The sequence below is a fragment of the Ceratotherium simum genome, chromosome 2 (assembly GCF_057802395.1).
Source record: "Ceratotherium simum simum isolate JZ-2026a chromosome 2, ASM5780239v1, whole genome shotgun sequence".
NCBI lineage: Eukaryota > Metazoa > Chordata > Mammalia > Perissodactyla > Rhinocerotidae > Ceratotherium > Ceratotherium simum.
In genome coordinates this window covers 56,923,974-56,938,658 of record NC_141901.1, presented here as the reverse complement: position 1 = coordinate 56,938,658, position 14,685 = coordinate 56,923,974, and positions in this window count along the sequence as shown.

Here is a 14,685-nt window from a genome sequence, read left to right as displayed (position 1 = left end):
GATGCTAAGAATCTACTTCCTTCAGAGCACACCTTGCCCTCTTCTTCAGGGGGCGAGCTTTCTCTTCGGCTGCTGCAGGACAAGTTCATTAGAATACCATCCAGTACCCCCAATATTGGTACCCCTCTCCCCCAAACTGTAACAGGATGATCTCCTCACAAAAACTCAGAGAGCCAAGGACTAAGGCTAAGACAGCACAGCCGGACCCTCACCCTCCCAAGTCCCACGCCCTGCTCACCCAGCTTCACTGTTTCTTTACTGAAAATTGTTTCTATAAAGGTGGAGAGACTATTTGGCTTATAGATGTCTGCATCGGGGCCAAGGCACCACTGGGGGGAAAAGGGAAGGAAGGAACCACCTCCCAAACCTGGAACTGCCCATGCCAGGACATTCTCCTGGGGTCCCGGGACTGGCACCTGAGCCCATCTGAGGAGTGGACTTGATTCCAAGTGGGCAGGGAGCATCTGATCACCAAAGCCAAGAGTATGGGGAAGGCAGCACTGCCTTGACACTAAGTGTTAGAGAAATAAATAGAAATGTTTCATTCTCACTGTAGCCTGTAATTGTATGGGACTTTTTTCACTTGGAGGTGGTGCTGTCTAAGTATAGAAACAAGTTTTTAAAAGTTTAGATAAATTTGAGGACATCAGACTGGGTTCAACTCCAGCCCTGTCATTCATTAGGCCATGCGATCTTGACTTTCCTGGGCCTTAGTCTCCTCAACTGTAAAATGGGAACACACAAGAATTCCATGCCCCGCCCCCCACTGCCCAATGCCACCCCCCCACCCCCGCCCCAGAGGACAGTAATAAGGAGTACATGAGATAATGAATTTGAAAGTGCTTTGTACGAAGGGAAATGGGGAAAGGCTATGCAGGAATGTGATAATTATTAAAGGAATGTGAGCATGCTGGGAAGCATCCACCACTTGGGAGTTTGGGGACCAGGATGACAGTTGTACCTGTGGATAGCCTGTACCTTGGTGACAGGAAACCCTGCTGAGTGGTCCAGGAGTTGACTTGATGTGGGAGACCTGATGTTTTTGAGATAGGCAGGAAGCTAGATATGAGCTGGGAGCAAGGTCACCCCACCAGGTGCAGCCTCCTAATCCTAATTACTGGGCAGCTTCTCTTTGCATGTGCAACACTCCCCCCGACCCTGACAGAGAGTAGCCCCAAGCCTCATTATACCCTCATTTGCATTGCAGTTTTGACCCCGCACCCCCACCCCCGGTCGAGGGATCACCGCCATGACAGTTCTGGAGATGTCTATGTAAGGAAAAATCTCCCCCTCCCGATGTGGGGGTGGAGACAATGCCCTGATTGCCTGATTGGTCCACATTCCAAGACCCTCACCTGCCCCCAGGACCCCACATTCCAAAGCCACCAACCACCACAACTTCAGGGCAGTTGCTCACCTCGGGCCTGCCCACCCCTCCCCTTGAGGGTGTACTTTCACTTTGCTAATAAATCCTCCTCTGTTAAAACTTCTGCTATGTGTCCACTCTCAAATTCTTTTGTGTCTCTGGACCAAGAACCTGGGGCCTCACTGCACCAATCTGACCGGTGCCAGTGATATTTTCATGTGATGAAGAGGTTCACAGCTCTCTTCCCACGTGCCCCTCTCATTCTGACCATCCCCTCCCCTGCCCCAGCTCCACTTGGGCAAATGAGATAAAATCCTATGAAATGCTTTACCCTGTGTGGTTGACCTCTTTCCAAAATGGCCTCCAATAATCCCCGCCTCCTGGTATTTCCGCCCTGTGTAATCCCGCCTCTTGAGCATGGGCTGGATTTAGTAAATTGCTCATAACAGATAGAAATCCAAAAGCGATGGGGTATCACTTCTGAGGTTGGTTTGCAAAGACTGTGGACTCCGTCCTGCCTGCCCTCTCTCGTGCCCTCTCACTCGCTCACTCTGAGGGAGCAAGCCCCCATGTTGTGAGCCCCCCGGTGAAGAGGTTCCTGTGGCAAGGAACTGAGGGCGACCTCCGGCCAACAGCCAGAGAGGAACCGTCTCCGTCAGTCCAACAGCCCCAGAGAAACCGAATCCCCTACAACCACGCGAGTGAGGTTGGAAGTGGACCCACCCTGGTTGAGCCTTAAGGTGCCTGCAGCACCGCTCACACCTTGATTGCAGCCTCATTTGAAACCCTGAGCCAGCAGGCCAGCTAAGTGGTGCCTGGACTCCTGACCCACAGAAACTGTGAGGTAATAAATGCATGTTGTTTTAAGCTGCTAAGTTTTGGGATAACTTGTTATGTGGCAACAGGTAGCTAGTGCACACTGTAAAGTGTCATTCACTACTAAAAAATTGCAGTATCATTACACTTTTAATTTAGTAAATACAACTGAGCATCGACTCTGTGCCAGGCACATAGTATTGGGCTTCTGAGGCAATGGAGATGAGCTAGGCAAGACCTCACCCTCCAGGAGCTCACAGTGGAGGGGTCAGGAATGGGGAGGGTGAGATTGGAGCAAGCTTCATGGAGGGAAGGGTGTTTGGAGTGTCTTGAGGGAGGGGTAGGATTTCCAAAGGCAGAAATAAGGTGAAGTTATTTCATGGAGGAGGAACAGAGGTGGTGCAAAGTGTTTTCAAGTGTGTGAGGGCCGGCCCTGTGGCTTGGTGGTTAAGTGCGCGCGCGCTGCGATGCTGGTGGCCCGGGTTCGGATCCCGGGTGCGCATCGAGGCACCACTTCTCCGTTCATCCTGAGGCCGAGTCCCGCATACAGCAACTAGAAGGATGTGCAGCTACGACATACAACTATCCACTGGGGCTTTGGGGGGAAAAAATAAAATAAATAAAATCAAGTGTGTGACACTGAGCTGACCACAGAGGAGAAAAAGTTCAATAGATTTGGCTCCTATTTTCTGGATGGGGTTAGCACTAGGCAAGACTGGAGGGAGGGTGCGTCTTCACACAGCTTCCTAGTAACGGTGACACAGAGTAGAGTGGCCAGGCTAGCGTGGGACCTGTGGTATATGGGAGGTGGGGTGGAGTAGGAAGGAGGGGACTCCATGGCCTCTACCTGCCCTTGGGCTCAATCATCCTGGCTCTCCTGAGACACACTGTGAATAGAGGTGGCTTGGGGCAGAGGAGAAGCATCGAGATCTGCAGCCAAGCCCCTGGGTTCGAATCTCAGCTCAGCCACTTTCTAGCTCTAGCACCTAGGGCAAATTATTTCACTGCTGTGTGATTGCATTGCCTCACCTATAAGGTGGGGCTCATAACAGATCCTACCTCATGGGGTGTTGTGAGCCTTAAGTTAGTTTATTTACATTGACTATCTTAGAATAGTGCATGGCATGCAATAAATGTGAGTTATCTTATTTTTCAAGGGACATGATCTGATCTTTGTATCATCCTTCTTCTTTCTCTTACCCTTTCCTTCTTTCATTTGTTGAGCATCTCATGCACCAGACACTGGGCTGGGATTATACATGAAAAGGACACAGGTGTGGCTCTTGAAGGGTTTTCAGCCTGCAGGTGAGTTTTCATCCCAGACTTTATCCGTCCCTCACATGTTGTCGGCTGAGCATGAGTCTTTCACTGCCCACCTCCATCCTACTTTGTACAGCACCTTTCACTGTTTACTAAGGAATTTCATGTATTGTCTTATTGAATTCTGGCAGTAAACTTGGGATCTTGATATTATTTATTATTGCTGTTAACAAACGGGGAAACTGAGGCCCAGAGAAATTAAAATACTTGTGTAAGGTCATGAAGCCTCTGGTGGCAAATTAGATATGAGGACTTCCCACAATGAGAACAGTTCTTCTTTTCAACAGGCGGAGGAGTTGATGGGTGTGTTGTCAGGTTCAGGATCCCTTAGGCAGAGGGGTCTGATGTCCGTAATGGGACCTTCTGGAGTATGGGTGTCCCTCCAGGCTGCCAGCTGGTTCTGGACTTGGAATCCAAAGCAGTCCAGTGCTCTGAGGAGTCAATAATCCATTTGAAATTTAAACAAGATGCAACATAGAAAGATATTTCCAGTCTCAGAGGCTGGTCATCCCACTCCTCGGTTCCAGCTAAGCCCTTTCTGGAGACGGACCTATTTATCAAATACGTCATCCCTACACCCCCCTCCCTGACCCTCCCCCCCTGCAAAGCAATAGGCTGAACACAAGGCAGAGGCACTGGGGAGAGGGTGAGAGAGAGAGAGAGACACACACACACACACACACAGAGAAAGAGACAGACAGACAGCCCATCAGAATGGCAAAGGTAGCTTTTCCCAGGGAGGCCTGCTCTGGGGATGGAGTGCAGCCCAGGAACAGGCGCAGGCTCCTGCCTCCATGGGCTCTGCCTGCGCTCAGATGACTTTCTCGGCTCAGCGGGGGGAGAGGAAGGCTCAGAATCAAAAGAGGGGGAAGCCTCTGCATTTGTGAAGTGGGGAGAGGGGTCCTACCAATGGTGGGAGGGGTACAAAGATAAGCGGTTTGGGAAATGCAACACCTACTTCCCACATTTTTAAGGGCCTGGACTGACAGAAGGTAAAGCTAAACCTAGAGAGGGTGAGTGATGGGCCTAAGTCACACAGCTGATCAGCAGCAAATCCCCTTGGCTCCTGATGACTACCCTATTGGGCTGTGCAGCCAGCATGGAGCATGGGTCTCCCCACACTTCCTGGGCAAATGGAACACAATCCTAACAAAGGAATGAGGTGAAGCCCAAGAGGAAAGCAACCCCTCCTGCAGACTATGTGGGGGAGTTTCATCTCCTGGGGGAGTGGGGCAGAAATAAAGTGTGTGGTTGTGAGGAGAGTGGGAGGTCAGCAGAGCCTGGTTCCCCTATTGTAGCAGCAGAGGGAGAGCAGAGGGTGCTGGAAAGCACTGTTTATGCTAGGCTGCCCCATTTGCCTCTCTGCTCTGTCCTGGCCTCCACAGTGTTCTTCCCTCCCTCCTCCTTCCCTTCTCCCAGCCCCAAATGCTCCTCATTCCCTGGGAAAGGGCTCAGGGATACTGTGTTTGCAGCATAGTCAGGTCAGTGGTGTGTGTGTGTGTGTGTGTGTGTGTTGCAGGGAGTTAATTCTTGACTTCAGAAGTCCTTTTTTTGGGAGTGCTAGGCAGGAACCAGGCTATTAAGAAACTCCAAAACATGACTCCAGCAGTTTAGTAAAAACAACTCCATTTTACAAGTTGCTAGTGGGAGCTGTTTCCAGAACCTACTCAGGCACTCTGCTGATTGCAAAGAAACCAGGCTTGAGGAGCCGGGGAGGGGGTTAGGCCCCCCACTCTGGGGACTTGCCAGGCATCCCCAGCACCCATCGGGCTGGCTACCTCTCCCTCCTCTCCTTCCCTCCATCTCCTCACCTGTCACTTCTTCCCCCTCTTGCTCACTCCCCACAGCCTGAGGAGGCAGCAGCAGAGAGGGAGGGGAAGGTCAAGGTGGCTGCCTGGGACCCTTTCTCCCACTCCTCACTCTAATCCCTGACACAGTCACAGGGGGCAGCTCTGCAGTGGGGTGCCCTCGGTGCCCATGGCAGGTGGTGGGCTCCGTGGCAGCCTAACCACTGAGCCAGAGAACGTGGTGTTGTGGGTGCCCACACAGGCTCTGGATTCGGGGCTAGTGGCTGCTGCTTTTCCTAACTGTGTGACTTTGGACACATGACTTAACCTCTTTGAACCAGCTTCCTCATTTGTAAGGTGGAACCGACAATTGTTATGGGTTGAATTGTGTCCCCCCAAAAAGATATGATGGAGTATCTCAGAATGTGACCTTATTTGTACAACAGGTCTTTACAGAGGTAATCAAGTAAAAATGAGGTGATTAGATGGGCCCTAATTTAATATGACTGGTGTCCTTATACAAAGGGGAAATCTGGATAGGGACAGACACACATTGAGGGAAGACGATGTGAAGAGATGTAGGGAAAAGATGGCCATCTATAAGCTAAGGAACCAACCCTGCCGGCACCCTGATCTTGGACGTCTAGAACAGTGAAACGATAAGCTTCTGTTGTTTAAGCCACCCAGTTTGTGGCACTCTGTTAGGGCCGCCCTAGCAAACCAGAACGGTAATACTCACCAGAAGATACAGAGCAAGCGTTTGACCCTCAGGAAAGGCTGACACCCCTTGGGGTAGAAGGGAGTGGCCCCTTCTCCTAACCGGCCCCCACTTTGTCTCAGAGCAAATGCTCCATTTCTGGTGAGCTGTGTTGGCCAGACCCTGCTCAGGGGAGGCGGCTGTGGTGTCAGGGAGAGGCTGCAGGCCCAGGGCCCTGCTCCACCCAACACAAGATGGCGAGACCTGCGGCAAGTCATCGGACTGTTCAGAATCTCGGTTTTACAGACTCTAAAGTGGGGCAAAACCTTCCCGAATATCTCGAAGGGTTATTGTGAGGTTCAAATGAGATCACAATGCACGTGGAATCATTTTATAAACCCCACAGCATTAATTACAGTTGTGCGTTGCTTAACGACGGGGATATGTTCTGAGAAACATGTCCTGCGGCGATTTCGTTGTTGTGCGAACGTTGTAGAGTGAACTTACACAAACCTAGATGGTGCAGCCTACTACACACCCAGGCTGTATGGTCCTGATCTTGTGCGACCACCGTTGAACATGCGGTCTGCTGTTGACTGACACGTCGTTATGCAGCGCATGACTGCACTACTGTGTTATTCCTGACATAGGAGGGGGTCCTGAGAACACAGCGAAGTGTCATAGGGGAGCGTGGAGGGAGACATTCTCCTTTGTGGGAAAATACGATACTGTCCTAAGGGGCCCACAGTGGCTGAAGCCAGTGGCCTGCTCAGAAGTGTCCCTAGTACTGCCCCACCCTGAGTTCAGGTGTGCTGCTACCAAGCGGCAACAGGGACCCTGCTTATGTTTTGAACCTTTTTTTGGGATCTCATATTTGGGGAGAAATCTGCTATTTACTTAGTGCCAGTTCTACGAAAGGGGCTTTATAGTTGACGTCTCATTTACTTCTCTCGACTTGTCTAATAGATATGCACAATGAACCCCAATTTACTGTTGAAAGGATTGAGTCTCAGAGAGTTTGAGTAACTTGGTAACAGTCACACAGCAGAGCTGGGATTTGAACCTGGACTCCTAATGGAAGGGATGTAAAAACCGGGCTCCCTCCACAAACTGACTTTCCAGATTCCACATGGCGATTTCCGCTTGTACTGCCATAGCAGGTAAAGTGCTCCCAGCCTGTTTAAATTAAAAAAAGCACCCATCTGTCATTAAAACAGTTGACCTTGAGCATTTCACTTACAGATGATGTTTTTGAGAAAATGATAACAAACCTCAAGACATCTGAACACCTCTTTCCTCTCCAAGTAACTATTCTTTGTCCTAGGCTTTTCCCTCGCTTTTTCCCCCTTATCCAGCTTCAAAAAGAAGGTTGTAGCTCTTTGCTCTTTTTTTTTCTTAAACTTTATTTATTTATTTTTCCCCCCAAAGCCCCAGTAGATAGTTGTATGTCATAGTTGCACATCCTTCTCGTTGCTGTATGTGGGACGTGGCCTCAGCATGGCCGGAGAAGCAGTGTGTCGGTGCGCGCCCGGGATCCGAACCCGGGCCGCCAGCAGCGGAGCGCACGCACTTAACCGCTAAGCCATGGGGCTGGCTCTCTTTGCTCTTTCTACTCACTTATCTAAGCTTTTTAAAAGCGCCTTCTGTTTTCAACACGCTTGACTTCAGGCCGTCAGCCCCCAATGTCTGTGCCTCTCAGTTACCCCAAAGAAGAGAGACAGCTGCAGGCCCTGCCCCTTTCTCTACCCCCGCAGCGAGGTCCTCACTCTCTCCAAGACGAGCCCAGACCAAGTCTCTCTTGGGAAATGCCTAACCCTGTTTTCCCTTTCTCCACCCAAAGGCAAGTGTCTTGGTCTACTTTATTCCTCAGGACCAGAAGGGAACATCTTTCTTCCTTTGCTCTCTCCTGCAAGAGCTCCCTTCAGGACTAGAATCCGTGTCAGTGCTGGTGGGACTTCCCTCCTGGGCTTCAGATTCTTTCCCAGTGTGACATGCCCTCCAGTAGAGCAGAACACTGTGCTCTGACTACTCCCTCACTCCGTGGGCTCTGTCTCAGGGCTGGTTAGAGGCGGGCTCAAACGGGCCGGTTTCCCTCCAGTTTGAATGAGCCAGGGAGTGGGAGGACTGTCTTACTATTAATTTGCAGGGAGAGCTCAGGAAATCGCATGGTTTTTCAGGAGGCACAGGCCTCAGGCCCACCGCAGGGAGGGTGTGGGTTTTGGCACTTCTGAGAAAGCCATTTCCACTCCCCGAGGGCAGACACCCCTCTTGGTTGGCTCTGTAACCCCAGAGCCCATTTTGGCATCTGGCCTGTACCAGGAACTTGGGGAATGTTTGAGGAAAGAATGAGCGCGCTGTCTGGTACACCCTTAAGAAATTTATTTGGGCACACAGGGAGGATTCGTTATCTTCTCCCGCTCAGAATCTCAGAAGAAATAGAGAAATAGAGCCTGCACAGAAAATTACTTCATTCCAAACTCTGCAGGTAACTGGGTAACAATTATTATCATTTTGGGGAGTGGGGGAAGTCGAGGGGCCTCTGACTAGGCCCTCCTCTGGGCTTGGTTCTGCCTTGGATTGACCCCTCTCTTTCTCTTCCTACTTCCTTCCTTCATTTCTTGAACGTCTATTATGCACCAGACCCCCTGCTGGGTTATAACATTAAAAGGGCATAGCCATGGCCCTTGAAGGGTTTACAGCCTGCAGGTGAGTTTTCATCCTAGGTTTTGTCTGTCTCCACTTTACTTTGTGTAGCGTGTTTTACCTTCTGTTAAGGAGTTTCATATATTATCTTATTTAATTCTCATGACAACCTTGGGAGCTTGGTATTATTTGTTATTTCTGTTATATTTATTTTTCCTGTTATATTTAGTATTTCTGTTAACAGTAGAACAACAGGGTGGGGGTGGGAAGGAGAGGGCTCAGCCATGGGTCTTCGGGTTAAGAAGAGTCATCCAGAATTCCTAATGAAGATGGCTGTTTCTCTCTCCGAGTGCGTGCGTCTGAGTGACGCCTCAGCCATGGGAGCGAAACAGCATTCATTATCGGGTGACATTTCGCAGGCAGCCTTTTACCTCGGCCTCCCCTGAGAGGAAATAACAAAAGTTTATCTGATCTTCCTTTTACCCATCTCCCCGGCTCCCTGCCACCCCCGGTTCCTTTTCATCCCTGCGTTTGAGGGCAAACGTTCTCCTGTCTCTAGGAAATGCCGCTGTGCAGACACAGTGGTCTCTGGGGAGACCAGGGCGGCTTTCTTCCTCTCACTTCAAAGGGTCTTTCGAGCGCTCCCCTCCATGGGGGGACTGCATTTCACTTTTCAGGAGGCTGCAGTCAGCTGCTGAGTGGGACAGGGGCACCTTGAGTGTCTCCTTCCCTTCCCCATCCCCAGGACCTAATAAGGAGGGAGGGGGTCAAGGATGGGCCTGCGGAGAGGGCTGGGGTGATGCCTCGTCGCTGGGAGGGGCTGCACTCCTTCCCCAGTAGCTGGTGTGGCGGAGGGTCCTGCAGAGGTGCGCGAGGCTGCGGAGGTCTGGGCAGAGTCAGGCTGTGAGTGGAGTGGTCCAAACTCATCTGGAGGCGGGACTTCCAGGACGCTTGAGAAGGCGGCCTTTTGAAGGCTCAGGTGTTGCACTGGAAAGCTTGTGAAGGGGTCCGAGACCCGGCCTCCTGAGAGGCCTTTTGAGCAGGGGTTTCAGTTTAAGGGTTGGCGGGGTGGGTCCTGCTGTCCTTGTCCTCCTGTGATCCTGTCCTCCAGGCAGAGCAGCCCCAGGGGAGGACGGGCAGGGAGATTTCTCTGGAAGGCTGAGAGCATGCTCTAGGCCAGGCCTCCCCTCTGCCCCTCCCCAGGCTGCCCCTCAGGCCCAAGAGCCTACACCCATAATGCCTTCAAGGCTCAGCTGCAGTCATGCTCCTCATTGAGGGGTCTGGCTCTGATCTAGGGTTTGGCGGAGAGTGGGAATGGGTGAGAGAGAAATCTCGCCAGGCCTGTGGAGTCCCTTAGCTTGGTGTTTCTAGAGTAACTGGGAGGAAAGCTTGAAAGAACAATTCATGAATTCAACAGATATTTATAGAGCACCTGTTATGTGCTGTGACAGGCCCTGGGAATATAGCAGTGGACCAGACAGACAAAAATACCTACCTTTGGATCAAACCTTTTTGAGAGAAATTATAGATCATAACTAGTTACAAAGGCGATTATATATGTGTATATATATGTGTATGTGTTTATTTATTTATTTTTGGTTAGATGGTGACAAGGCTGTGACCTGGGGCTGCTGTGCTGAGAAGGCCTGCCTCAGGGGCACAAAGGCCGTCCAGCAGAGGCAAGCGAGAAGGGCGACGGACAGAGGTGACGAGAGTTCTGAAGGTGTTTGAGTCCCCAGGGTCAGCGGGCCTACAACCGCTCTCTTCCTGCATTTCTCAATCGTATGAGCCGATCAAGTCCTCTCTTTTGTTTCAGTTGAAGTTGGGTTTCTGCCGCCTGCACCCAAAAGCGTCCTGCCCAGTGCGTTCCTGCACCAGCTCACGCATCCTCGGGGAGTGCCTGAGCAGGTCGTGGGGAAGGGACTACGTCCAGCGCGGAGTGAGGGCTGCGCAGGGCCCTCAGGAGACAAGCTGTTGACCATGCTGAGAGAGCAGGGCAGGGGAGCCTCGTGTGTGAGCAGCGTCTTGGGCGGCAGTAGCTCCAGGCCACACTGTAGGGGAAAGCCCGTTCGCGGGAGGTTGCCCCGGAGGTCCTACAGAGCCTCCCTTCTCGACGAGTGGCTGAGCTCCTCTGAGTGGCCTGTGCACTGATGTGGACCGGGAGAGGCTGATGCAGCAAGGGGTGGCTCCAACCTCGGCCTCTCTGATGTCCCAGAACCACAGGGAATGATGCTGGCCCATGCGATGGGCCCCTTTTGTTTGCATGTGGGTGAGGGAGGATTGAGGGTGACAGACGTAGGGCTTGGGTCTCTGGGCAAGAAGTTGGCATGGAGGGGTAGGACGGGTGGAGTACCATCTATGTCTGACCACCCTGATTTTGCGCTCCCTTCCTTTGGGGTGCCTACGATGATTCCCCTACGGTATGGCACAGGGAGAGGTTGCTTAACTTTTTGAAGTTTCAGTTTCCTTATCTGTAAAATGGAGATAATACCTCCCTTGTGGTGGTTATTTTAGATGAAACAGAACAACACGTGTGTAAAGCATCCGAGGGTGCAGTTGTTTATTGAACACGGTGTTATTCCACGCCTACTCCTTTCTCTGCCCCACATCAGCTAGTTCTGTTTTTAGGCTGTCTTTGAAATCAGTTGCCTTCTGCTTAGGGTCGTGATCTGACTTGGATTACAAAGGCAAGTTCCACACTTACTTGGGCACTGTTCATTGGTCCAAAATGACAGCTTTTAAAGGGTAATAATTCCTTTCATTTGTGTAGTGCTTTACAGCCATAAAATACTTTTAATAACACTCCATCATTGATTCCTCCCAACAGCCTGATGAGGCAGGTGTAATTCAGTCCATTTTTAAGATTTGGAAGTAAGCTCAAAGAGGGTGAGTACAAGTATAAGAATCAGAGAAGCAAGAAGTCACAAGGGACCTTTCTCTAAGAGAGGGCAGGTCATAAGCAGCCACTTTGGCAGCCTGTGGAGGTCCTGAGGAGCCCGCAGGTTGGGTGAAGGAGGGCAACTGGAAGGACTTAGGGCCTGTTCCCTGCATTGGGGGGGTGTGCAAGGGGTAGTGGGGGAGAAAATATTGTCACACTTTCTACGAGGTAGGTATTTTTTATCTCCATTTTCCACATAAGGAGACTGAAGTTCACTCAGGCCAAAGTCATAAAATTAGTAAAACTTAGCCAGGTCTTTTGATTCCAAGTCTAGAGAGCTTTCCACTCAAAACCCCTTAAGTTTTTGAAACGTTTTGTGGTTTCTGATTTATAAGACACTTTTTAAAAAGAATTGTGAATAGACACAACTGTTAGTCCTGACTTGCACAGTTCTTTGCAAAGGCAGCCAGCATGATACGGTGGAAAAGAAAACACAAGATTTGGAAGCCTTCTGCAAATTGTAGCACCCTCTGAAATGTTTTTGCTGTTTCTCTTACATTATGTGCATATTTTTACTGTGAAAATTTAAAGGGACCCCTTTGGTCTTTCTGTGTCCTTATTCAGTGGCTATAAAGTGTCTGCCACACAGTAGGAGCTCAGTAAATGGTAACTTGCTGAATGAAGCCTCGGGCCTTGCTGTGCTCTCCTAAAGGGAGGGTTCTCTGAGCCTGGCTGCTGAACAGGTCCTTCCCTCCTTGACGGTAGTGGGAATATCTTTCATCTGTGTTTCTCACTTGACCCCTGGACAGCCCTGTTCTGTCTTCCCGTCTGTGGGTCACCTTGAGTACTCCTCTATAGACAACAGATAACATTGCAAACGGGAGGCTGGGCAGATGGGCAGTGGGAGGGGCCCCTGTACCCCATCTCCCTGGGTTGCTGGGGAAGAAATAGATGACTCATTGCTGGCACACAGGGACTGTGACACCAGCCCCATTGGCTGCAGTGGCATGGCGAGTGGAGGGCTTGCTTCTGCAGCCCCACTCCCTGGCACCAGCCTGAAGGCCTGGGCCTGCTTCCTGGGCATCAGAAGGTTATGACCAGGCCTTCCAACCCTGTGGGAGTAACTGGACTAGCTAAAGAAGAAGAGTGGTTCCCTTCTGCCCTGCTCTGCCTATACTCTTCCTGACAGGACCCCAGGAAGAGAAAGGCTGGGGCTGCAGGCTCTGGGGCACTGGGCAGCCTGCCCTAGGGTCTTATTATCCCACTCTGTTTGCAGCCTGTGAACGTCCAAGGCCAGTGTTTGGTCCTGCCACTGAACATAGAGTCAGAGAGAATGAGCAAGCAGGGGTCTTAGGAGAACTAGCCTCCCTGTTCCCAGAAATGTGCCAAGCTTGTCTACGTGGCCACAGCCCCACTTCCCTGCCCCAGAAGAGGCTGTTCTCCTGGTTAGGAAGCTCTGGGCAGACTGCATGTGGGATACATTTTGGCATCAAAGAGGCCTAGATTCAAATCCTTCTCTACTGCTTCCTGGCTATGAGCCCTTGAACTTCTCTGAACCAGTTTCCTTACATAGCAAAATGGGGTTAATAATATCTACTTCAGAGGGCTGATGTGAGGGGCCAAGGGTCTATCTGTGGGGAGAGGTTTTGGCGTAAAGGATTATGATGACATGGCTCCCAGAGGGCAGAATGTGGACAGGTGGACTCTTTTGTCAAAGACACTTGTGATCCTGGGCAAATACTTTTTGCAAAGTCTCTGTGTATATAAAAATTTTCATCACCCTAAATCAGAGTGCCATCACCATTCTGGCATCTAAGCTTGTGTGATCCTGTAAAAAAATGCCATACCAGCCAGTGGGAGCAAACTGCTCCCCAGTTCTCCATTCTGGAACTGGAGTGGTGCAGACTTTCAGCATGATCCCATATATGTGAGTCTAGGAGTCCTCGGGACATCTGGTCAACCCCACTTGCTTGGGCATGACGGGTGGGTACAGAACTGGAGAGTACCCAGAAGGGGCGAAATTGGAAGGGAAATTCTTAGAAGATTGTGAACAAGACACTCCAAATCCCAGAGCCCTGAGGCTCAGGCCCGGGCCTGGCTTGCTTGCCCAGGTTTAAGGGCAGTAATAACTGTGTAAAGCCCAGGCTAGGTCTCTGCGCGACTCAGTGCTGAATTGGAGCTTGGGGTTAAAGTGCAAGAAGGAGATTGAGATTGTTAGAGTGGGAGGGGGACTTCAAGATGACTAAGTCCAGATTCTTAGAGCACAGACTAAGGACAAAAGGAAAGAAGAGAGGCAGCTTTCTCTCACACCAGTTCATTTGTTAGGCTGTCATGAAAGGGAAGTTGTGTGGTGGTATCTGTGGCTGCAGCATTGTGTCTTGATGAGTTGTGTGTGTGTTCCAGGGTTGTGCATTGTGGGTTGTGTGGTTTGGGTTGTGTGGTTTGGGTTGTGTGGAGTGGAGCTGTGAGTGACCTGCAGCACACGGGCATTTTTCCAGTGTTGACTCGCCTTTGAGGTGTGGCCAGATGTTGGCTTTTGGGCCTGAGGAAGGCACAGGGTCTCCTTACTTGAGGGAATAAATGGGGAGGGACAGAGTGGAGACTTTCTTTCCTGCCTTTTGGGGATTCTCAGCTCCATTCCCTCATCCTGGGAGCTTGGCGGGCTGAGAGGGATCCTTTCCCAAGAGAGCAGTTCCTCGGGTAGGCCTGCCCTCTGGCCACATGACTTAGGGACCTGCTGTCCCGCCCCAGCTGCCCCACAGGCTGCTGGTCAATTCCTGATGACTCCATGGGAGCTAAACCTCGAGATAAGTGGACATGTCCATTTCCCCGGAGCAGTCCTCCAAAGCCCTGGTGTGTACTCTTCCCATACTCAGGATCCCCAGTTTTTGTATAAATTCATGGAGACTGGCCAAGCGAAAAACATCTGGGACTGTTTCTGATTGTCTGTTGTCCAAGGAAGGGACTGACGAGCAAGAGGGCCAGGCAGGCACTGCCTTACCAGGCTGTGTGGAGACGACGAGACCAGGGAAGAGTGTTCCTGGCCAGAGCCTTGCTGCCTGGATCCTCTGAAAGACAGACCCCTCGAGTTCCTCTCCCGCTCCCCCTAGATCCATCACATCCCCTTCATTAATGGAAAGAGCTCTAAACTGGTAGGTAGGAGATTTGGATTCCAGCA